The sequence below is a fragment of the Mixophyes fleayi genome, chromosome 1 (genome assembly GCF_038048845.1).
Source record: "Mixophyes fleayi isolate aMixFle1 chromosome 1, aMixFle1.hap1, whole genome shotgun sequence".
Lineage (NCBI taxonomy): Eukaryota > Metazoa > Chordata > Amphibia > Anura > Limnodynastidae > Mixophyes > Mixophyes fleayi.
Window position 1 is genome coordinate 201,404,273 of NC_134402.1, and position 25,027 is coordinate 201,429,299.

Below are 25,027 nucleotides of genomic sequence, written 5' to 3' on the forward strand. Positions count from 1 at the left end.
GTACTCATGCCTCTTCCCCTTCCCCCACTACCTCGGGACTTTGCGCACTCAGCGGCTGGATGTTGTCCGCCGCATGACGTGCAGGAATGTCTGAATCTACAGGAGGATCCTCTCTGGCAAGACCCTGCGTTAAAGTCATAGCACCTTCCTTTTGTGGGGAGGGTATTTGGCGCCCTCCCCGGCCCATGAAACCTCTTGCCTGTACTGCCCTCTGATGCCTGGTTGCTAGGTCTCATCAGCTCTAACCAGGTGTCAATATCCTTTGAACCGAGAGGCAACTTCTCCCGCCCATTCATACGCTTCCTGAAGAGCTCGTCATATGCCCTCCAAATTACCGTGCCCTCCTTTACAAACATTCCGCTAATAAGGTGCATGTATCTCCACACCTCCGCCTGCTCGCTGGGCCTAGTCTCAAGATAGATCATCGCGAAAATACAGAAGGCATTGACCCATCTAGGGAACGATCAGTACCTCTCCTCCCACCTGCCTGACTTCTCACCTGCCGCCGCCAAAGCCTTCTTGTCCTCACCCATCAATGCATACATGTCTACATACTTCCCTCGTTTTATTCTATCTCGCCTAATCCCATGTGTTATTTCCAGGGTTTCGACCTGCCCTAATTCACTCCGTATGACTGACTGATCTGTGTCTCTAGCCTGATGTGTTTGCCTACTGCGTTTACCTAATAATTGCGACTCCAACAACCTGATAAGTTTCCTGGGCCTATCCTCGGAATCAGAGGACTCACTACTAGTGGAGAGAACAGGTGAACCCAACAGCTGTGATTTTTGTGTAATAGCAGAACTGGACTCACCCACAGGAACAGGATTCCCGGCACCGGCAGATGACTCTCCCTCTTTGGCTGACACGACCTGCTCCCCTGATGTGACCGGTGTCGAATCCTCATTGGCCCTTGCCGACCTCTGCTCACATGGCTCAGGCCTTGATCGGCCCCCGCTGTCTGCGCTCGTTTCCTGACCTGGCTCTGCAACAGAAAAGGGGATGGTGAGTTGTGACCGAGGGTGATAATCCAAGCGCCGCCACGCCGTCTAGTCCCCCGACATAACCTGCTCCCGCGATGGCAGGGCCTACACCCACGGATCACCGATGCTAGTATGGTGGTAATCAACTATCACATTATCCGACCCGCCACCGTAACCCCTATAGCCGAGACCCCTTGCTAAGTTATCCGGAGAACTACCCCGTCGCGACATAAATGACCGATCCGGCGCAGGCGACAGACGCTGCCGATACAGAGGGGGCCACACAGGCGCCTCGCTCCTAACCTCCAAATCGCTTGTGACCCCGCTATTAAATGTTTCTGCCCCTGCATAGTGCAGGGTCTCTCTCTGCGGAGTGAACTGGCCCAATGAACTAGTCGCACCCCGATGACCCATGCTGAGCCTCTACTACTGTGGGGCAAAAAGGGGCTTGGCAGAAAATGAAGCTGATGTGGTGCAGGGGGGGTTAAGATTCTGTGACCTGCCCCCGCGAGATACGATGGGAGGAGTAATGGGGCATTGTCTAAAAATATTTAGCCCTTGAGAAATCCCTGGTGGGCTTGTGGAACTCATGCCCCCGCCCCCCCTGCGCTAGCCGCAGGAGAGGGAATGCTGTCCGTCTGGTGCCCTGTGTACGAGTTGGAAGCCGCCAGGGAACTGCTTCGGCTACTTCCCCCCACCATCCCCCTGCTGAAAGACCCCTCTGAAAAGACAGCCGGGCGCGAGGCCGCCCGTGACCTGCGCATGTGCGAGGCAGGCGCTGCCTTCGCATGCGCTCGGGACCTGGGTGCCAGGGATGACGCGGTGTGTGCCTAGGCACCGCCACAGGAGAGGGGACTGCGGAGGGGGAGACAAAATGGCGGGCGGCATTCGAGAGGGAGGGAGACCTGAGGCGGGCAGGGCGGGAGGTGACCCTCTTAGAACGGGGCATGATGAAAGGGACGCAAGGGACAAGGCCACAAAACACAGGGAATGCACAGGGAAAAAGCGCTGGACAACAGGTGGAGATGCAGAAAAGGGAGTGGGGGGGGGGCAGGAGAGGAAAAAAGGGAGTGAAAAGGAGATAAAAAAGAGAAGAAAAGAGGAAAATTGAAAAGAAAACAATAGGGTCAGCCAAGGAAACCAGAACTACAGATCAACACAATTATGAGACAATAGAAAAAAGGCAAATTTTAATCAGCAAACAAGGTACTTATCCGCTTCTCTGCTGCAGGTTCTCCCACTGGATACCGTGCTTCAAAGTGAGACAGACCAGGAAGTACAGCCTGCTATATTCAATCAAGGTCCCTCTCACGGGAGCTACCATTGGTCAGGCCCAACCCTATGTTAACCCCTTCAGGTAAGTGTTCAGCTTGTTACAAACACTGTCGCCCTTTAAGTGCGTTCATCCTAAAAGCCTCACTTGTCATTTTAACAAATAAAACATGATCCTTTATGTTTGTTACTAAAGCTAGCAACACACAACAGGGTTTTTGTCCAATAATCGGCTCAACCAGCGAACATACAACCGCTCATTCGAAAGTCGGGTCAGTGTGTGTAGTGACACGATGGTCGAAAGTCTGCCCAAATGGACGATTGTCGCCTCATTTGGTTGGTCGTACCGTTCAATATTTTTGTTCCAATCTCCTTTCCGATGTGTAATGTGTTTGAACTTCCGACCAATCCACCACAATCCTCTGATACTTCTTTGACCTGGGGGCCGTGTGTATGTAAATTTGTGATGGCTGTACCAGTCCCACGTGGTGCGGTATCCACACATCACTGACTTGTGTTTTGTATAGATGTGTATTGCACCTGTCTGGCTGCAGACTATTACACTTGTTTAATGCACGTGTGTTATTACCCTTTGCATATATGATGAGAATCTATTCATTTTTACCCTTTATAAACTTATAAAGTCACATTAACCTTTATTAACTATTATTTGTAAAATACCCAGAATAAACCACACAGTGTTCATGCAACAGCTTTATTGCAGGAAAAACAATAAAAAAAAATTTATTGCAGCATATGAGAAGTGAAAAAAATAGTATTACACTTTAAAGGCGCTACTGGTTTGTGGCAGAACAGTTCCAAACAGCATACACATTTCAACAAAATTTTTCTCAAGGTTTTTAATTTTTTTCTTGATGTCGCTTGGGTTTATATTCCCTTTGATTTCTTTCCCTAGATAACAAGGAAATAATAAATGTTTATCATTAAACTTCTATATCTGTAATTTATATCCAACACCAGAAATACTCTTATTTGCTCACCTTGCACACTGCTCAAGATCAGTTTATGTTGAGGTCCCTGTTGCACAATCACAATAATAGTAGGCTTAACCTCCATATATTCTGGAAAACGGGCGCTATTTTGGTTAATTTTACAAGTATGTGACCAACGCATTTAGTTGTCTATACATGTTCACTGAAATACCTTTGTGTATAACTTCTTTCATATCTTGGGATTCAACATAATTTTTTTCTTGTTTGATAACAGGTGTTACATTAGTGGTATCAGTGGTGTCTAAACAGACCTTTTCACTGTTAATCCCGGACAGTCTCCTAACAAATCCTGATCACCAGGAAGAACGACATCTTGTCTGCAATTGATTATGACGTCAAAACAAGAAGCCATTCTTCCTGGTGATCGGGATTTGTTAGGAGACTGTCAGGGACTTCTTCTGTCATTCTTAAGGTCAGTCATCTTTTATTATCAGTTGCCCAAGTCACTTTCGTTTTTTTGGGTCGTCGTCCTGCATGTCGTTGACACCACCTACGTCCTTTCGTACCCCACCCATTTCATTCACATATTGTTTTCACTACTTGCACATTGGCATAGCGGTTAGACAATCCACCTTTCAACAGTGGAAACCTGAGTTTGAATCCTCACCAACACCCTTGTCTTTGTGAGGTAATTAATATCCTTCCCATATTTGCATTGATGTCCAAAGTGTCCCTGATATAAGAGTACGCTTGGTTTAAGTTTGCACAAATTATCCGTAAAATGTTCATAAATTAATTTTTATATTATTACTAACGTATTGTTAGATGTTTATTTACAAACATTAGCAGTGAACTGTTGACACATCAGCCACTTTACATTATTTAATTACAACCACAATTGTAATAAATCATAAAGGTTGCTTTTAAAAAAATATACACACTGTTTAATGTTTGAGCTAAATATAAAATATATTTATTGTTTAAAAAAATATTTTTCTGCTGAAGTGTATTAAGATTTATGTTGTGCATATTTTTGTTTTTTGTTAACTATAAGACGGATCCGGAGGTAACGCCTACTAAGTGGTCAGAAAACTTCTTAGGTGCATTTACGATGAATTTTCCTCTTAACTTAAGAAATTATTAGCATACGGAACGGAATTTCCTTCATATCTCCCTTTTCTGGGCATGCACAGAGAAGATTTGCATAAAATCCGCAAAAAATGGCAGATCCGATTGCTAATGAATCAGGCCCTACCTGTGGAGCTAGACGTGTTTCCTTGTAGACACATAGGGCCTGATTCATCAAGGAACGCAAACGCACACGCATCTGCGTTGCATACTTTGAGTGACGCAAACCGATATGCGAGTGAAATGAGCATCTCAAACAGCAAAAACACACCCACTTGTGGTCCATTACAACTAAGTGACGGATATAAGCAGTGCAAACCTAAGAAAACACACCCACCTGCGGATCTTTAAACATGCTACACGCATAAGCGACGGCTCTCAACTGATTGACGTCAAGCTAAACAATGCATACTTCATGCCCACTGTGGGAGGGGCCAACAGTTTATTTATATACAACACAACAAACATGCCTGGGGCTTATTTTTACGAGATAGCTCTTTACTCATTAATCACTGTCGATTAACAATAATCTGGAACACTCTCAACCTTGTTTTTCCTTTGCTACTAATTAGCGTAATACACACTGTTAACAAACACATTCTTCACGATCTTTCACCGTTTAGGATTTCAAGTCGCCGTATAGTGCGCAAAATGCATAGACAATGGCTACATTAAAAACACATGAATAACGAATGTATCAAAATGTATGTGGTGTAAATAAATCTTGCCTTTACAGCAAAATGCACAGCATACTCTTCCATAAAGGATACACACAAGAGTGTATACAACCTCCACACAGAGGAAGGGTTTCTGTTAGGGATGTGCACCGGCGACTTTTGAGGTCTCGTGTTTTGGATCCGGATTTTCATTATTTTTGGGGTTCGGATTTGTCTCGCAAAACACTTGACGAAAGGTCTCGGTTCGGATTTAAGGTTTTGAATTCGGATTTTTTTTGGAAAAAACATAAAAAGTTTAAAAATCAAGTTTTTGGGCTTATTTTCACTCCTATGCTATTAGTAACCTCAATAACATTCAATAACAAGCATTTCCACTAATTTACAGTGTATTCTGAACACCTCACAATATAGTTATTAGTCCAAAACGTTGCAACGAGGTATCTTTCTGGACTGCGTAGAGGAGTGGGTCACCACAATATATATTAAAAACCCTGAACTTTTATGATTCGCACCAATAAATGTACCTGGACTGCGTAGAGGAGTGGGTCACCACAATATATATTAAAAACCCTGAACTTTTATGATTCGCACCAATAAATGTACCTGGACTGCGTAGAGGAGTGGGTCACCACAATATATATTAAAAACCCTGAACTTTTATGATTCGCACCAATAAATGTATCTGGACTGCGTAGAGGAGTGGGCACTGGGCACCACAATAAAATATATAAAAAACCTTCAACAGGTCTGCATTACACTGCACATACGGCTGCTCCTCCATCCTCTCCATCATATACATGTTGGAGTTTTAGCGTGTGACAACCTCTTGTTTTTGATAATGTCAGTGCATTTTGAATATTTTTCAATTTGCCCCACACCACTGAATGTACTTTATCTATGATACGCATCTATCTATCTTGACTGCGTAGTGTGGTCGCCCCGGTACACAATTTGGTACCGAGGCCACAATATAATTAAAAAACCCTCCACGGGTCAGAATTCCACCAAAAAAGGGTATGGACTGCGTAGTGTGGTGGCCCCGTTACACAATTTGGTACCGAGGCCACAATATAATTAAAAAATTGGGCATCAACTGTCACCGTTGTTTAATATCTGATACACCTAAATATGGACTGCACAGTGGAGTGGCCCCGGTAGTAAATTTGGTGCCGGGGCCACAATACCTCCTCCAACTTCCAAGTGTAGTGTTTATAAAGACAGACAGCGTCGAAGTGTTATTAGTTGACTTTCTTAACCCTAAAATTGTCCCTGTTGCAAATATTCGTGCAATGGACAGTTACTTTTTTATTGAAAGACTCAAGCTTTCAAGTGTAGTGTTTATAAAATATAAACAACAATACAGTAGTTTTAGAGCACGTCAATACCTCTTGTTTTAAATTATGACACGGCATTTTACTTTTGGTTTAATTTCTTGAATTTGTTTAAATTTGGTTTTACTTTTTGAACATGGCAAACGACTGTTGATTGGTCATATAATGCAAAAAAAAAAGTTCCAAGATGGAATTGTCTTTGGGCCCTCACACCCACCCTTATGTTGTTGAAATAGGACATGCACACTTTAACAAACCAATCATTTCAGCGACAGGGCCTACCAAACAACTTTGGCTGAAATGATTGGTTTGTTTGGGCCCCTACACCAAAAAAAGCTATTCATCTCTCCCTGTACAGACTAAACAGGCTCTACTGAGGCAAGATGTCGTCCTCATCCTCAACCTCTGATTCCTCTCCCCCTACAGTGTGTACTTCCTCCTCATCACACATTATCAAATCGTCCCCGCTGGACTCCACAACCACAGGTCCCTCTGTAGTATCTGGAGGGCAGTGCTGTACTTCATTGAGGAATTGATTATTCATTTTTATAAACATCATTTTTTCAACGTTATGAGGAAGCAACCTCCTTCGCCGCTCACTGACCAGGTTCCCCGCTGCACTAAAAACTCTTTCCGAGTACACACTGGAGGGGGGACAACTCAGGTAAAATAGAGCCAGTTTGTACAGGGGCTTCCAAACTGCCTTTTTTTCCTGCCAGTAACAATATGGACTGTCTGACATGTCTACTTGGATGGTGTCAGCAAAGTAATCATCCACAATTTTTTCTATTGTGACAGCATCCAATGCAGCGAGAGTAGACATGTCTGCAATGGTTGGCAGGTCCTTCAGTCCGGACCAGATGTTATCAGCATCCCCGCCAGTGCCTCTTTTGGGAAAACTGAGCTTTTTCCTCGCAGCCATAGATGTGGAAGAAAATGAGGGTGGAGCTGTTGGCATGTCACGGTCCTCTTCAGAGGACAATCTCCTGACCAGCAGGTCTTTGCACCGCTGTAGACTTGTGTCCGCCGGAAACAGAGACACAACATACGCTTTAAACCGAGGATCGAGCACAGTGGCCAGAATGTATTCCTCGGACTTTAAAAGAGTGACCACCCTCGGATCCTGGCAAAGCGTACGAAGGGCTACATCCACAAGAGCTACATGCTTGGTGTAATCGCAATGGCTTACCAGCTCCTCCCTCACTTTCTCCAGCTGCTTCTGCAACAGCCTGATCAGGGGAATGACCTGATTCAAGCTGGCAGTATCGGAACTGACTTCTCGTGTGGCAAGTTCAAATGGCTGCAGAACCTTGCACAACACGGAAATCAGTCTCCACTGCGCTTGACTGAGGCGCATCCCCACTCCTTTGCCTATGTCGTAGGTGGCTGTGTAGGCCTGAATGGCCTTTTGCTGCTCCTCCATCCTTTGCAGCATATAGAGGGTGGAGTTCCAGCGCGTCACAACCTCTTGTTTGAGGTAATGGCAGGGCAGGTTCATGCTTTTTTGATGTGCCTCTAGCCTGCGGTAGGCACTGGCTGAATGCCGAAAGTGTCCAGCAATTTTGCGCGCCACCGCAAGCATCTCCTGCACACCCCTGTCACTCTTGAGGTAATGCTGCACCACCAAATTAATGGTGTGGGCAAAACATGGGACATGCTGGAAATTGCCCATATTTAATGCCCGCACAATGTTACTGGCATTGTCTGACACCACAAATCCCCATGAGAGTCTAAGTGGGGTAAGCCACTGGGAGATAATTTCCCTCATTTTCTCTAATATGTTGTCAGCGTTGTGCCTCTTATTAAAGCCTGTAATACACAATGTTGCCTGCCTTTGCACGAGCAGCCATTTTGTAGATGCTGCTACTGATGCAGCTGTTGCTGTTGCTGCGGAAGGGGATGCATCTACCCAGTGGGCTGTCACAGTCATATAGTCCTTCGTTTGCCCAGAACCACTTGTCCACATGTCCGTGGTTAAGTGGACAGTGGGTACAACCGCATTTTTTAGAGCACTGAGGACACTTGATCGTACTTCTCTGTACATTTTTGGTATCGCCTGCCTAGTGAAGTGGAATCTCGACGGGATTTGGTACCGGGGACACAATACCTCCATCAACCCTCTAAATCCCACTCCACTGATGGCGGACACCGGGCGCACGTCTAACACCAACATTGCAGTTACAGCCGCAGTTATACGCTTTGCAATAGGGTGACTACTATCGTATTTTGTGGTCATGGCAAACGACTGTTGGACGGTGAATTGTTTTGTGAAAGACTTAGCGGTCTTACGACTTCCCCTCTGGGAAGATGACCGACTAACAGCAGCAACAGCAGCAGTGGCAGTAGTAGGCGTACCACTGCAGGATTCTTTGGATGAATCCCGTATTGAGGAGGACTCAGTCTGGCTGCTGACTTGGGCTGCAGGACTGAATCTGATGGAGATTGTGGAGGAAGTTGAAGATTTAGGTGTCCCTGTACCGATGAGGGTCCTAGCCCCAGTTCCTGAACTAACCACTAAACTATGAAGGTTATTCAGGTGACGTATAAGGGAGGATGTTCCTAGGTGGGCAAGATCCTTACCCCTGCTTATTTGAGCTTTACATAAGCTACATATGGCCATACATTGGTTGTCTGGATTTGGATAAAAATAACTCCAGACCGAAGAGGTGCATTTTTTGGTCTTCTGACCAGGCATGACGATGGGCTTTTTCATCCCATGGACATCAGCTGTTTCCCCCCCTGGTGCCTCATTTACAATAACCACATCACCATCCTCATCATCAAGTTCCTCCACAGCGCCAGCTACATCATCAATAGCCTCCTCCCGAGCCACCTCTTCCCGTACAGTGATGGGAAGGTCAGGCTTGACAACCACCAACATCCTTGGACTCGCCTTGTGGATTTGTGATAATTTCTCTTTAGAAGGCAGAGTTGTTTGCTGTTTTGTTGCTGACAGCATAACTCTCTTCAATTTTTTTGTAGGGGGGGGAGGAGGAGGAGGGCTAAGATCCGTGGGTGAAGCTGAACCACTAGTCATGAACACGGGCCAGGGCCTAAGCCGTTCCTTGCCACTCCGTGTCGTAAATGGCATATTGGCAACTTTACGTTTCGCCTCAGATGATTTTAAGTTTCTCTTTTTGCTACTTTTTCTTAACTTGGGCTTTTTGGATTTTACATGCCCGGTACTACGAGATTGGGCATCGGGCTTGGAAGACGACGTTGATGGCATTTCATCGTCTATGTCATGACTAGTGGCAGCAGCTTCAGCATTAGGAGGAAGTGGGTCTTGATCTTTCCCTACTTTATCCTCCAAATTTTTGGTCTCCATTATATGTAGCACAAGATACTGCAGAATGTGTGAACTTTGTAATATTGCAGTACCAATGGACTTATACTGCTGGATTGGTTTTGCAAATTTGGTTATAATTATATATATTTTTTTTAATTTTTAATTTATTTTTTTTTACTTTTTTTTTTTTATTTTTAAAAACTTGGGAATAATGGGGAAATAACTATGCCCTTAGAAGCACAGAGCACAGGACACAGCACCACTGGACTGAACAGGACACGGCACAGGACCCAGCAGCACTACGGAATTCAGCAGGACAGAGCACAGGACACAGCACCACTGGACTGATACTGCAGAACACAGCACAGCACGAGATCTACCAGGACAGAGGACCACCTAACACACCCTCCCTCTACCCTGATCAATGCCCGAGTGAAGATGGCGGCGACTAGCGGGGAATTTATAGGATCTGAGTATCGCGAGATCCGACAACGGGATTATGAGTCAGAGCCTCAGTTTCAGATTTGAATTTGGCGCCAATACCCGGATCTGTCTCGGATCGGCAACGTTCGGGTGGGCTCATCTCTAGTTTCTGTCTGGATCAGAACTCAGGAATGACTGTATGCAAAGTGGGACAGCTACCCACTACCCCAACCTCAGATGTAATAAAACACAGACAACACCAACAATACAGTATGCGTGCTACAGACACCTCACACTTAATACTACTCTTCATTATTCACACAAATTACGCACAAAATACCCAGTTCACAGGTAGCTCACTGGTTATCACATCACAGCAGACATGAGTTCAAATACCAAGCATACCCATAAGTAATGTGTGGACTGGAATAGTTATCTTAACAAGAAATGTGACACAATGCTTTATTTTGGATTTGTTATACACGCTCAACCATATTGTAAAATATGCCCTCTGATTTATACTGTATTGAATGAAAATCTTTTATTGGATGTAAAATCCGAGAAGCCTCACGCCCTACACTTCACATGCACAATATTAGGTGCATGCGGACACTGATTATTCTGAATGGACTAAGAGGGGGGGGGGGGGGGTTGTAGGGGACAGCTTCCTTGGAATTAAATGCAACATTGGCAGCAAACAGACTTTCATCTGGATCCACGGCGTACACGTTATGTCATGTACTCAGCTTTATCCAAACATACCGCTCTCCACACTCCAGTACCATGGTCCTTTGCTTCGCTTGCACTTCTGCCTTACACCACTGACGCCACTTCTGGGTACACTTTCTAGGCTCTCTTCAATGTGTCACTGGCTTTGCTCTGATACTTGAACGTAACCTTGGACTATCACTACAATGACATATGTATTTGGGGAAATTGGTAACTAGCTAGAGCATTTGACTTTGGGGAATTTATCTTGCACACAGGGCCTACAGATGAAATACCTCTTATAGGGGTGGTTTGTTCGTGGAGGGCACATGTTACTTTTGGATTACATGCAAACACCTAAAGAAATCCTTGTGTGCTATAGAAATGATGTTATAAGCAAATCATCTTTGTTCCTTACTCTTTTCGGATTATTATATATACCCACATGTTGTGTAATGAGATGAATAAAGACACACACACCAAGGTTTGTTTTTTTATAAACATGTATTAGATTTTTAAAATGGAACTATGTTTAGAAACTATTTACATACAAATATGTGGACAAAAAAAAAAATTAAGTTTGAAATGAGGCCCAGTAGGCCAATTTGAATCTAATATTGGCAATATGTTGTTGGAGCCCTTCCAGGTCCTCCACAATTTGGCCCATGTGGGCCATAACTTCTGCTGCGGTGGGTGGTGGTGGAGGCCAATTGGCAGCTTCCTCCATTGGTGCTGAAAGAAATCAGAAAATAAACATTACATACATGTATACCTATTTCATCAAACAGACAGGATTTACTAGAGCTGTGTACTGTTACATTACTTTCAAATGTTACGCCTCTGGCAACAAAACCAGTTGGGCGCACATTAGACTTTGAGAAGGCATTTGGATGAATGTACTACATTCTGGTGAGCCACGGGGATAGGGCCATGGACAGAGTTGTCTATTCCAGCATTATTGGTCCCAGGGCAAAGCACTACCATGGCCCACTACCTACACAATCACTCACAGGTATTCTAATGGATTTGGTTGATATTTGAAGTTATAAACAATTCATTAATATACTGACAAGTTGACCAGGCTAGCGGACACTTTATTTTGGGCCCTGCGCTGCGTGGCCATGTGTTAAGATGGCTCTGGCTGTGGCTTGAGTGTTTAATGGTCCTAAATTTGGAAGCCAGATATTAAGTGTTAAACCTGTGGCATATAAGGCACCATGTAATCAACATGTGTCACAGCAGGGATTATGTACAAGTTTAATGCACATCTAAATTAGGGATGAGCGCACTCGGATTTATGAAATCCGAGCCCACCCGAACGTTGCGGATCCGAGTCGGATCCGAGACAGATCCGGGTATTGGCGCCAAATTCAAATGTGAAACTGAGGCTCTGACTCATAATCCCGTTGTCGGATCTCGCGATACTCGGATCCTATAAATTCCCCGCTAGTCACCGCCATCTTCACTCGGGCATTGATCAGGGTAGAGGGAGGGTGTGCTAGGTGGTCCTCTGTCCTGGTAGATCTCGTGCTGTGCTGTTTAGTTCTGTGCTGTGCTGTGTTCTGCAGTATCAGTCCAGTGGTGCTGTGTCCTGTGCTCTGTGCTTCTAAGGGCATAGTTATTTCCCCATTATTCCCAAGTTTTTTAAAAATAAAAAAAAAGTAAAAAAAAAAAAAAAAAAAATTTAAAAAAAAAAATATATATAATAATTATAACCAAATTTGCAAAACCAATACAGCAGTATAAGTCCATTGGTACTGCAATATTACCAAGTTCACACATTCTGCAGTATCTTGTGCTACATATAATGGAGACCAAAAATTTGGAGGATAAAGTAGGGAAAGATCAAGACCCACTTCCTCCTAATGCTGAAGCTGCTGCCACTAGTCATGACATAGACAATGAAATGCCATCAACGTCGTCTTCCAAGCCCGATGCCCAATCTCGTAGTACCGGGCATGTAAAATCCAAAAAGCCCAAGTTAAGAAAAAGTAGCAAAAAGAGAAACTTAAAATCATCTGAGGAGAAACGTAAAGTTGCCAATATGCCATTTACGACATGGAGTGGCAAGGAACGGCTTAGGCCCTGGCCCGTGTTCATGACTAGTGGTTCAGCTTCACCCACGGATCTTAGCCCTCCTCCTCCTCCCCCCCTACAAAAAAATTGAAGAGAGTTATGCTGTCAGCAACAAAACAGCAAACAACTCTGCCTTCTAAAGAGAAATTATCACAAATCCACAAGGCGAGTCCAAGGATGTTGGTGGTTGTCAAGCCTGACCTTCCCATCACTGTACGGGAAGAGGTGGCTCGGGAGGAGGCTATTGATGATGTAGCTGGCGCTGTGGAGGAACTTGATGATGAGGATGGTGATGTGGTTATTGTAAATGAGGCACCAGGGGGGGAAACAGCTGATGTCCATGGGATGAAAAAGCCCATCGTCATGCCTGGTCAGAAGACCAAAAAATGCACCTCTTCGGTCTGGAGTTATTTTTATCCAAATCCAGACAACCAATGTATGGCCATATGTAGCTTATGTAAAGCTCAAATAAGCAGGGGTAAGGATCTTGCCCACCTAGGAACATCCTCCCTTATACGTCACCTGAATAACCTTCATAGTTCAGTGGTTAGTTCAGGAACTGGGGCTAGGACCCTCATCGGTACAGGGACACCTAAATCCCGTGGTCCAGTTGGATACACACCAGCAACACCCTCCTCGTCAACTTCCTCCACAATCTCCATCAGATTCAGTCCTGCAGCCCAAGTCAGCAGCCAGACTGAGTCCTCCTCAATACGGGATTCATCCGAGGAATCCTGCAGCGGTACGCCTACTACTGCCACTGCTGCTGTTGCTGCTGTTAGTCGGTCATCTTCCCAGAGGGGAAGTCGTAAGACCGCTAAGTCTTTCACAAAACAATTGACCGTCCAACAGTCGTTTGCCATGACCACAAAATACGATAGTAGTCACCCTATTGCAAAGCGTATAACTGCGGCTGTAACTGCAATGTTGGTGTTAGATGTGCGCCCGGTGTCCGCCATCAGTGGAGTGGGATTTAGAGGGTTGATGGAGGTATTGTGTCCCCGGTACCAAATCCCCTCGAGATTCCACTTCACTAGGCAGGCGATACCAAAAATGTACAAAGTACGAGCAAGTGTCCTCAGTGCTCTTAAAAATGCGGTTGTACCCACTGTCCACTTAACCACGGACATGTGGACAAGTGGTTCTGGGCAAACGAAGGACTATATGACTGTGACAGCCCACTGGGTAGATGCATCCCCTTCCGCAGCAACAGCAACAGCTGCATCAGTAGCAGCATCTACAAAATGGCTGCTCATGCAAAGGCAGGCAACATTGTGTATTACAGGCTTTAATAAGAGGCACAACGCTGACAACATATTAGAGAAAATGAGGGAAATTATCTCCCAGTGGCTTACCCCACTTAGACTCTCATGGGGATTTGTGGTGTCAGACAATGCCAGTAACATTGTGCGGGCATTAAATATGGGCAATTTCCAGCACGTCCCATGTTTTGCCCACACCATTAATTTGGTGGTGCAGCATTACCTCAAGAGTGACAGGGGTGTGCAGGAGATGCTTGCGGTGGCGCGCAAAATTGCTGGACACTTTCGGCATTCAGCCAGTGCCTACCACAGGCTAGAGGCACATCAAAAAAGCATGAACCTGCCCTGCCATCACCTCAAACAAGAGGTTGTGACGCGCTGGAACTCCACCCTCTATATGCTGCAGAGGATGGAGGAGCAGCAAAAGGCCATTCAGGCCTACACAGCCACCTACGACATAGGCAAAGGAGTGGGGATGCGCCTCAGTCAAGCGCAGTGGAGACTGATTTCCGTGTTGTGCAAGGTTCTGCAGCCATTTGAACTTGCCACACGAGAAGTCAGTTCCGACACTGCCAGCTTGAGTCAGGTCATTCCCCTGATCAGGCTGTTGCAGAAGCAGCTGGAGCAAGTGAGGGAGGAGCTGGTAAGCCATTGCGATTACACCAAGCATGTAGCTCTTGTGGATGTAGCCCTTCGTACGCTTTGCCAGGATCCGAGGGTGGTCACTCTTTTAAAGTCCGAGGAATACCTTCTGGCCACCGTGCTCGATCCACGGTTTAAAGCGTATGTTGTGTCTCTGTTTCCGGCGGACACAAGTCTACAGCGATGCAAAGACCTGCTGGTCAGGAGATTGTCCTCTGAAGAGGACCGTGACATGCCAACAGCTCCACCCTCATTTTCTTCCACATCTATGGCTGCGAGGAAAAAGCTCAGTTTTCCCAAAAGAGGCACTGGCGGGGATGCTGATAACATCTGGTCCGGACTGAAGGACCTGCCAACCATTGCAGACATGTCTACTCTCGCTGCATTGGATGCTGTCACAATAGAAAAAATTGTGGATGATTACTTTCCTGACACCATCCAAGTAGACATGTCAGACAGTCCATATTGTTACTGGCAGGAAAAAAAGGCAGTTTGGAAGCCCCTGTACAAACTGGCTCTATTTTACCTGAGTTGTCCCCCCTCCAGTGTGTACTCGGAAAGAGTTTTTAGTGCAGCGGGGAACCTGGTCAGTGAGCGGCGAAGGAGGTTGCTTCCTCATAACGTTGAAAAAATGATGTTTATAAAAATGAATAATCAATTCCTCAATGAAGTACAGCACTGCCCTCCAGATACTACAGAGGGACCTGTGGTTGTGGAGTCCAGCGGGGACGAATTGATAATGTGTGATGAGGAGGAAGTACACACTGTAGGGGGAGAGGAATCAGAGGTTGAGGATGAGGACGACATCTTGCCTCAGTAGAGCCTGTTTTGTCTGTACAGGGAGAGATGAATAGCTTTTTTGGTGTGGGGGCCCAAACAAACCAATCATTTCAGCCAAAGTTGTTTGGTAGGCCCTGTCGCTGAAATGATTGGTTTGTTAAAGTGTGCATGTCCTATTTCAACAACATAAGGGTGGGTGTGAGGGCCCAAGGACAATTCCATCTTGGAACTTTTTTTTTTGGCATTATATGACCAATCAACAGTCGTTTGCCATGTTCAAAAAGTAAAACCAAATTTAAAAAAATACAAGAAATTAAACCAAAAGTAAAATGCCGTGTCATAATTTAAAACAAGAGGTATTGACGTGCTCTAAAACTACTGTATTGTTGTTTATATTTTATAAACACTACACTTGAAAGCTTGAGTCTTTCAATAAAAAAAGTAACTGTCCATTGCACGAATATTTGCAACAGGGACAATTTTAGGGTTAAGAAAGTCAACTAATAACACTTCGACGCTGTCTGTCTTTATAAACACTACACTTGGAAGTTGGAGGAGGTATTGTGGCCCCGGCACCAAATTTACTACCGGGGCCACTCCACTGTGCAGTCCATATTTAGGTGTATCAGATATTAAACAACGGTGACAGTTGATGCCCAATTTTTTAATTATATTGTGGCCTCGGTACCAAATTGTGTACCGGTGCCACCACACTACGCAGTCCAGATACTTGTTTGGTGGAATTCAGACCAGTTGAGGGTTTTATTATTATATTGTGGGGACCACTCTATCTATACCACACTACAACTCTATACCACTCTATTTAATACTTTAATTCTATTAGTAGTTACCATAAAGAGGAACAAAATAAACCAATTTTACCAAAAGTATAATATGACTTACAAACACTACACTTGAAAGATGGTGCCTTTAAATGAAAAAGTCAGTCTTCATTGCACGACTATGTGCAACAGGGACAGTTTTTTGGTTTACAAAGTCAACCAATAACACTTGGACCCTGTCTGTCTTTAACATACTTGATGGGATCTCAATGACGAATTGTCTGTACCATGTTTGGAGGAGGTATTGTGGCCCCGGTATCAAATTGGGTACCGGGGCCACCCCACTACGCAGTCCAGATACTTGTTTGGTGGAATTCTGACACGTGGAGGGTGTATTTATTTTATTGTGGCCCCGGTATCAAATTGGGTACCGGGGCCACCCCACTACGCAGTCCGAATACTTGTTTGGTGGAATTCTGACACGTGGAGGGTTTTTTAATTATATTGTGGCCTCGGTACCAAATTGTGTACCGGGGCCACCACACTACGCAGTCAAGATAGATAGATGCGTATCATAGATAAAGTACATTCAGTGGTGTGGGGCAAATTGAAAAATATTCAAAATGCACTGACATTATCAAAAACAAGAGGTTGTCACACGCTAAAACTCCAACATGTATATGATGGAGAGGATGGAGGAGCAGCCGTGTGTGTAGTGTAATGCAGACCTGTTGAAGGTTTTTTATATATTTTATTGTGGTGCCCAGTGCCCCCTCCTCTAGGCAGTCCAGGTACATTTATTGGTGCGATTCATAAAAGTTCAGGGTTTTTAATATATTGTGGTGACCCACTCCTCTACGCAGTCCAGGTACATTTATTGGTGCGATTCATAAAAGTGCAGGGTTTTTAATATATTGTGGTGACCCACTCATCTACGCAGTCCAGGTACATTTATTGGTGCGAATCAAACAAGTTGATGGTTTTCTTATTATATATATTGTGGTGACCCACTCCTCTACGCAGTCCAGGTACATTTATTGGTGCGATTCATAAAAGTTCAGGGTTTTTAATATATATTGTGGTGACCCACTCCTCTACGCAGTCCAGGTACATTTATTGGTGCGAATCATAAAAGTTCAGGGTTTTTAATATATATTGTGGTGACCCACTCCTCTACGCAGTCCAGGTACATTTATTGGTGCGATTCATAAAAGTTCAGGGTTTTTAATATATTGTGGTGACCCACTCCTCTACGCAGTCCAGGTACATTTATTGGTGCGAATCAAACAAGTTGATGGTTTTCTTATTATATATATTGTGGTGACCCACTCCTCTACGCAGTCCAGGTACATTTATTGGTGCGATTCATAAAAGTTCAGGGTTTTTAATATATTGTGGTGACCCACTCCTCTACGCAGTCCAGGTACATTTATTGGTGCGAATCAAACAAGTTGATGGTTTTCTTATTATATATATTGTGGTGACCCACTCCTCTACGCAGTCCAGGTACATTTATTGGTGCGATTCATAAAAGTTCAGGGTTTTTAATATATTGTGGTGACCCACTCCTCTACGCAGTCCAGGTACATTTATTGGTGCGAATCAAACAAGTTGATGGTTTTCTTATTATATATATTGTGGTGACCCACTCCTCTACGCAGTCCAGGTACATTTATTGGTGCGATTCATAAAAGTTCAGGGTTTTTAATATATATTGTGGTGACCCACTCCTCTACGCAGTCCAGGTACATTTATTGGTGCGAATCATAAAAGTTCAGGGTTTTTAATATATATTGTGGTGACCCACTCCTCTACGCAGTCCAGGTACATTTATTGGTGCGAATCATAAAAGTTCAGGGTTTTTAATATATATTGTGGTGACCCACTCCTCTACGCAGTCCAGAAAGATACCTTGTTGCAACGTTTTGGACTAATAACTATATTGTGAGGTGTTCAGAATACACTGTAAATTAGTGGAAATGCTTGTTATTGAATGTTATTGAGGTTAATAATAGCCTAGGAGTGAAAATAAGCCCAAAAACTTGATTTTTAAACTTTTTATGTTTTTTTCAAAAAAAATCCGAATCCAAAACCTTAAATCCGAACCGAGACCTTTCGTCAAGTGTTTTGCAAGACAAATCCGAACCCGAAAAATAACGAAAATCCGGATCCAAAACACAAAACACGAGACCTCAAAAGTCGCCGGTGCACATCCCTAATCTAAATCTTATATAATTATGTCCATCACTTATCGCAAATACTTACTATCTTCCAACTCCACTGCCTCTTGGCTGCCCGATGTGGAGTCCTCCAAATCCTGTGGCTCCGGGTCAGCCTGCTCCTCCTCCTCCACTGCCACCGGCTGGGCCACCTCCTCCTCCGATGACAGTGCCACTGCCACAGCCACTGGCTTCTCCTCCGATGACAGTGCCACTGCCACCGCCAGGGCTGCCATCAGAAATCGTGGGGCCCAGTACAAATGAAACAGGCAGTGCCCCCCCCCCCGTGAACGCCCCCTTTCCCCAAAAAAACCAAAAACTTAATTTATGACATTAAGGGAGAAAATAACTATTATCCCTCAAGAAATACAGCTTAACCCATTATCATACTTGTAAGCCTAGTCTCCTACAAAATTCAGAGTAAAAAAGATGTGATAATAAAATATCTTTAAAATATACTTACCCAGATGTTGCAGCTACTGCTCCTTGCTGCTTAATCTTACAGCGGCGGCGGGAACATCAGTGTGACGTCAGGTCACACCACACCGTCACTCAGGGGTGGTTTGGGAACTTAGAGCTGCCCCGGAAAAAATTCTGGAAGTGGCCTCACATGGGCGGGACCAAACAGTCGGCTGGTCCAACACAAAAGTAGGCGGGATTAACTCAATTATCCATAACCACATCAGTTATCAGTGGCAGGTGAGGCTAACAGAACACGCAGTGGTAGGCGGAGTCACAGTAAGCAGACACAAAGAAAGGTTATAAAGTATTGTGCTACACTCCAAGTATTTATTAATGTAGAACTGAAAACTGCCATGTAAGAGTGTGACTATATTGGGTAAACAAAAAGACATATGACACACCGCACAGACAGGCCATGCCAGCCTTCTATCTATAAGAAAGTCATTCATTCAGAGGTCCCTCTCCCCTTCCTATACCATCAAGCATTGAATTCTGACTAAATTGCTCCTCAAGTGTGCGAGTACGTGGTAGGTAAATTATATTGTAATCTACACAGGGACTGATATGCATTAATAAAATGCTGGTGTTCCATACAGATATACAACATGTTCATAATATTTAAACCATATATTGTAAGCTTGCGAGCAGGGCCTTCCATATATTGTAAGCTTGCGAGCAGGGCCTTCCATATATTGTAGACTTGCGAGCAGGGCCTTCCATATATTGTAGACTTGCAAGCAGGGCCTTCCATATATTGTAGACTTGCAAGCAGGGCCTTCCATATATTGTAGACTTGCAAGCAGGGCCTTCTATATATTGTAGACTTGCAAGCAGGGCCTTCCATATATTGTAGACTTGCAAGCAGGGCCTTCCATATATTGTAGACTTGCAAGCAGGGCCTTCCATATATTGTAGACTTGCAAGCAGGGCCTTCCATATATTGTAGACTTGCAAGCAGGGCCTTCCATATATTGTAGACTTGCAAGCAGGGCCTTCCATATATTGTAGACTTGCAAGCAGGGCCTTCCATATATTGTAGACTTGCAAGCAGGGCCTTCCATATATTGTAAGCTTGCGAGCAGGGCCTTCCATATATTGTAAGCTTGCGAGCAGGGCCTTCCATATATTGTAAGCTTGCGAGCAGGGCCTTCCATATATTGTAAGCTTGCGAGCAGGGCCTTCCATATATTGTAAGCTTGCGAGCAGGGCCTTCCATATATTGTAAGCTTGCGAGCAGGGCCTTCCATATATTGTAAGCTTGCGAGCAGGGCCTTCCATATATTGTAAGCTTGCGAGCAGGGCCTTCCATATATTGTAAGCTTGCGAGCAGGGCCTTCCATATATTGTAAGCTTGCGAGCAGGGCCTTCCATATATTGTAAGCTTGTGAGCAGGGCCTTCCATATATTGTAAGCTTGCGAGCAGGGCCTTCCATATATTGTAAGCTTGCGAGCAGGGCCTTCCATATATTGTAAGCTTGCGAGCAGCACCTTCTCACCTCTTTGTCTGTTTTACCCAGTTTGTTTATTACTGTGTTTGCCCCCAATTGTAAAGCGCTACAGAATATGTTGGCGCGATATAAATAAATGATGATAAAGAGTAAAAATAAGAAGTAAATGCTCTGCAGAAAGGAACTGTGAGTTTCCAAATTTGCAGGATAATCCATTCAATACCTAATGAATTTACTTACATTACTTACATTACTTACTTTGCTTAAAAGTGACCAGGTAGAGAAATAGAAGAAAGATGCCAGTGCTGGAATATTGCAAGGACAGCAGCACTGTCAGATGTGAGAGTACCACTGTTCTGCAGTAGAATCAGATCATAAACGTGTAACATGGTCTCATAACAAGAATAAAATCCTTAAATACTACCAAATAATGAGGATGAAATACAATTTTGGATGTTATAAGATATAGAAAGATGACGCAGTAGGCTGGCAACCAGATTTACTCCACAAGGAAATTCTGTTGCCAATGATGATCTGATATTAGCTCAGTACTCTCTCAGAGTGTTCAGTTCAGGTCACTTACCCATAGGAGTGCGCAGAACACTTCATTAGGGTGTGTACCCTGGAACACCGAGCAAGGGATACTCTGTGCCGCAGCTTGCTGCCGGAAGGGCGTGTACAGCAATGTCTAGGGGAAGGGTGCCTAATAGTGCCCCCAGTTCTTATAACGCCAAACAATAGTGCCTTCAGTTCATATAACGCCAAACACCAAACAATACTGCCCCCAAATGATAATATGCCACAGATATTAATATGCCACACAGTAGGGCCCACAGTTAATATTATGCCACACAGTAGTGCCCACAGATAATATGCCACACAGTAGGGCCCACAGATAATATTATGCCACACAGTAGTGCCCACAGATAATATTATGCCACACAGTAGTGCCCACAGATAATATTATGCCACACAGTAGTGCCCACAGATAATATTATGCCACACAGTAGTGCCCACAGATAATATTATGCCACACAGTAGTGCCCACAGATAATATTATGCCACACAGTAGTGCCCACAGATAATATTATGCCACACAGTAGTGCCCACAGATAATATTATGCCACACAGTAGTGCCCACAGATAAAATTATGCCACACAGTAGTGCCCACAGATAAAATTATGCCACACAGTAGTGCCCACAGATAATATGCCACACACTAGTGCCCCAATTCAAATTGTGACACACACTACAAACACTAAAAACTGCTCTGTAGTCCTATATGTGAGTCAACTCAACTCTCACAATGATGTCTGTTCCTCATTGCTAATAGAAGAGCTGTGAGCAGCCTATCTGATCCCCAGGATATTGAGCTACATGGGATCTCTCTCCCTCCTCCTTGTGCTGCAGCCAACCATCAGTGAAAAGCAGCCTGGTGATTTACTTACAGGACTGCTTCACTGTCGGCCGTCGGGGCGCCCTCTTGTGGTCGGAGGAAAAACAACATGCATAAAAAAAACAAAAACAAATAAATGAAAATGAAAGTATAAGAGAGCCGCCGGGCCCCCTGGTGACCCCGGGCCCGGTACAAGTGTACCCCCCAGGTCAGATTTTTATTTCACCAGTCCCCATACCCAGTTGCCTGGTGCCTCAAACCTCCCTGTTGTGTCTGACTCCTCCCTCCCTGGTGTGTCTGTTGCGTCCACCCTCCCTGTTGTGTCTGACTTCTCCCTCCCTGGTGTGTCTGTTGCGTCCACCCTCCCTGGCGTGTCTGAATCCTCCCTCCCTGACCCCAAACTATGTCGTCTTATGTGTTTTGCCTTTGTCCGTGGCTTTGGCCAATCCCCTGTCGTGGCCCCTTCCCAATCCCCTGTCCATGAGGCTGCACCTTCACCTCGTCGGACACAATCCGTTTCCCAGGCAGGTTTGGCTGGTTCCTCGGACTCCTCTACATCACGGGTGACAAGAAGTAGGAGTGGGACACAGTCCAAGCCCACTCCATATAAAAAGCCCAAAAGAAAATGATTTGTATATTTTGTTATGAAACCTTATGTCATATATTGCGTCACAAATATGTTTTTTGGATTTACAATTAAAGTTTGATTTATTGAAAAAAGTTTGTGATTATTTATTTACTATTACATAATCTAGTATTGTTTTTTTTTAATCTATACTTGTTCTCAAGTCTAAGTAAAGTATTAACTCCGAAGACACGGTACGAATCATTAAAGTTCTTTAAGGAATAGGTATCTAATTTCAGTGTGGTGTCCAAAAGGAAGTGGCAGATTGATTCAGCCTTCTAAATGAAGAGGATCCTTAATACAATATTATTGGAGAAACCATGAAATAATGCAAGGGGAGTAAATTAACATTCTTTATTTTGTTCAAGTTAAATACTGTCTGTATCTTAATATAGCGAACCAATACTTGTTATATTTTTTTAACACGGAAATGTTAAGTTCATCTAGGACCTCTCCTAACCCTCATAAGAAACAGAAAGCTCAATTTTTAATACATACCCCTCCAATGCCACATGTTTTTGCCTGACTTTCTAGAATGATTCAGGCCCATGGTTTGGTCAAGAAGACTTAAACAAGAAGTTTATCAAGCTAAGCTTCAGAATCTATTTGCCTCAGTGTTTCTTTCTTTGTGTGAGTAAATGTTTATAAAACAAGTGTGCCAGTACTACAGTGGCCCTTTATAGGTTGTAAAAAAATCCTGTAAATTAAGTATTATTTTGATAAACTGTAAGCTGACACAAAGTAGCCTCAAAAAACAGGTGCAAATGGCACCAAAATACTCCTAACAATTATTTGCATAATGCCACAGATCAAGTATTGTTAACTACTATTCCGACCCGTTCTGACTGTAGAAATGTGCAAAATATCTAATAAGGCATTTACCTTTAAGAATAGTACTAATTCACAGTGTGTGGTACACCAATCACCCTTTAGCATAACGCTTGTTGAAATGTTATTTAATGTCCTTATTGCACAAAGCACATATAGTTAGTGACTCAAACTGGGATATTAGGCGTACTTACCCCATCCACCGCTGTCATATCACGGCTATCTTGGCCCCTTCTGGTCATCTGCAACCTTCCCGTCCTCCACACCTCCATGTGAGAACACACACTGTTTGTTCTGCTGCATGGGTGTGGCCAGCTTGGATGCAGTCAGGTGATCATTCCAGACTAACCAGAATCACCAGGTCAGATAACATTAACTGATCAGGCAATAGTTGTTTTGGACACCCTATTTAAATCTGCTGCTGTGATCTGTTCATTGACCGAACAACACACTTCTCTCCAGAGGATAGGTCTTGGCTCCAGTGTTCTGGCCTGCATTACAAAACCAGAGTTTTTGACCACATTTGCAGACTAGTCATTCCCCTGCTATATTCGACAATCATCAAAAACATGAGCAGGAAGATGATCCAGTCTGCTAGGATCTTATTCAGTCCTGCTCCAGCTAGTCCCAAGGGTCCATAATGGGATCAAGAAATACAGATTACCCTGACATTTTTACAGTACATAAGGGTGTATGTAGTCTTGTGTGAGCTGTTTGCTGTGTGCCTGGCTATTCATGTAAGAAGGACAATAAAAACATGACAGTTTGATTATGGGTTACTCTGGCAAATAAACACATCCTCTAATCCAATTAAGTATACACCACATTATCTACATCACCTAGTGATGGATATTCAAGAGGTAGTTTGTCCACCAAATTGCTGCATACAGTCGTTCTTTAACTAAACTCTATGGTCTGATTCCACAATTGCATTAAAGTTAAAAACAATTTGGAAGCCTTAAAACCTTTTTTTTCTAAACAGACCTTATAGTTTATTTACTTATGAACACTCATTCATTCATTGCTATACTGGCCATGACAATAAGTTTTTGCTCCCTTCCAGTGGTGGATTTTATTTACGCAAGGGCAAGCTAGTTGACATCACGTGCAAATTATTATGATGAGTCATTTGGTAGGTGGAGATTTTGTGTATAGACAGACACAAGTACCCATTGCACATGATCACTGGCCCAGAATGAATAAGGATGTTCAAAGATTTGTATCCTTCTTTCAGTGTCCTGGACAAAACCATGTTACAATGCAAGAGGCGCAAAAGAGTCTTCACATGTACTAGCATGTTTAAACAGTCATAGCTTCTAATCTGGCCCAAACTAACATAATTTACTAGTGACACACACACTGACATAGGATTTGTAGTCCAACCAAGCTGGAATGTGGCTTTTGTCGATATGTTATATTTACAGAGGGAAATGTAACAGATATTTGGATTGTCTAATAATTACACATTTATACACCACAATAAAAATACAAAAAACATTGACAGGGGCACCAAACATGTCATGTGACAGCTGGCAAACAATGTGTGTAATCAGCCAAATGTAACTAGTGCTAATTTTGAATAAGTGTGTTGGCCGTAATCTGACATTTTGCAGACTGGAGCTATTACCAAACTAAGTGAAGTATTACTTATCACAACAATGAAACTTTGTAAAGACACCATGAAAAGGGTGTATACTGTATTATTAGCTGTTCCAAAGGTGGGTTACACATAAAGTTAATCT

General features: G+C 43.8%; 1 long non-coding RNA gene across 1 annotated transcript in view; it reads right to left on the minus strand.

Moving 5' to 3' along the window:
• The window catches only part of LOC142106992 (uncharacterized), a 35,053-nt gene extending 11,355 nt beyond the window's left edge, over positions 1–23,698 (minus strand). The window contains exon 1 of the long non-coding RNA XR_012679837.1: positions 23,480–23,698. This is a non-coding gene — a long non-coding RNA (uncharacterized LOC142106992). The remainder of the gene's footprint in view (positions 1–23,479) is intronic.
• Positions 23,699–25,027: the final 1,329 nt, after the last annotated feature.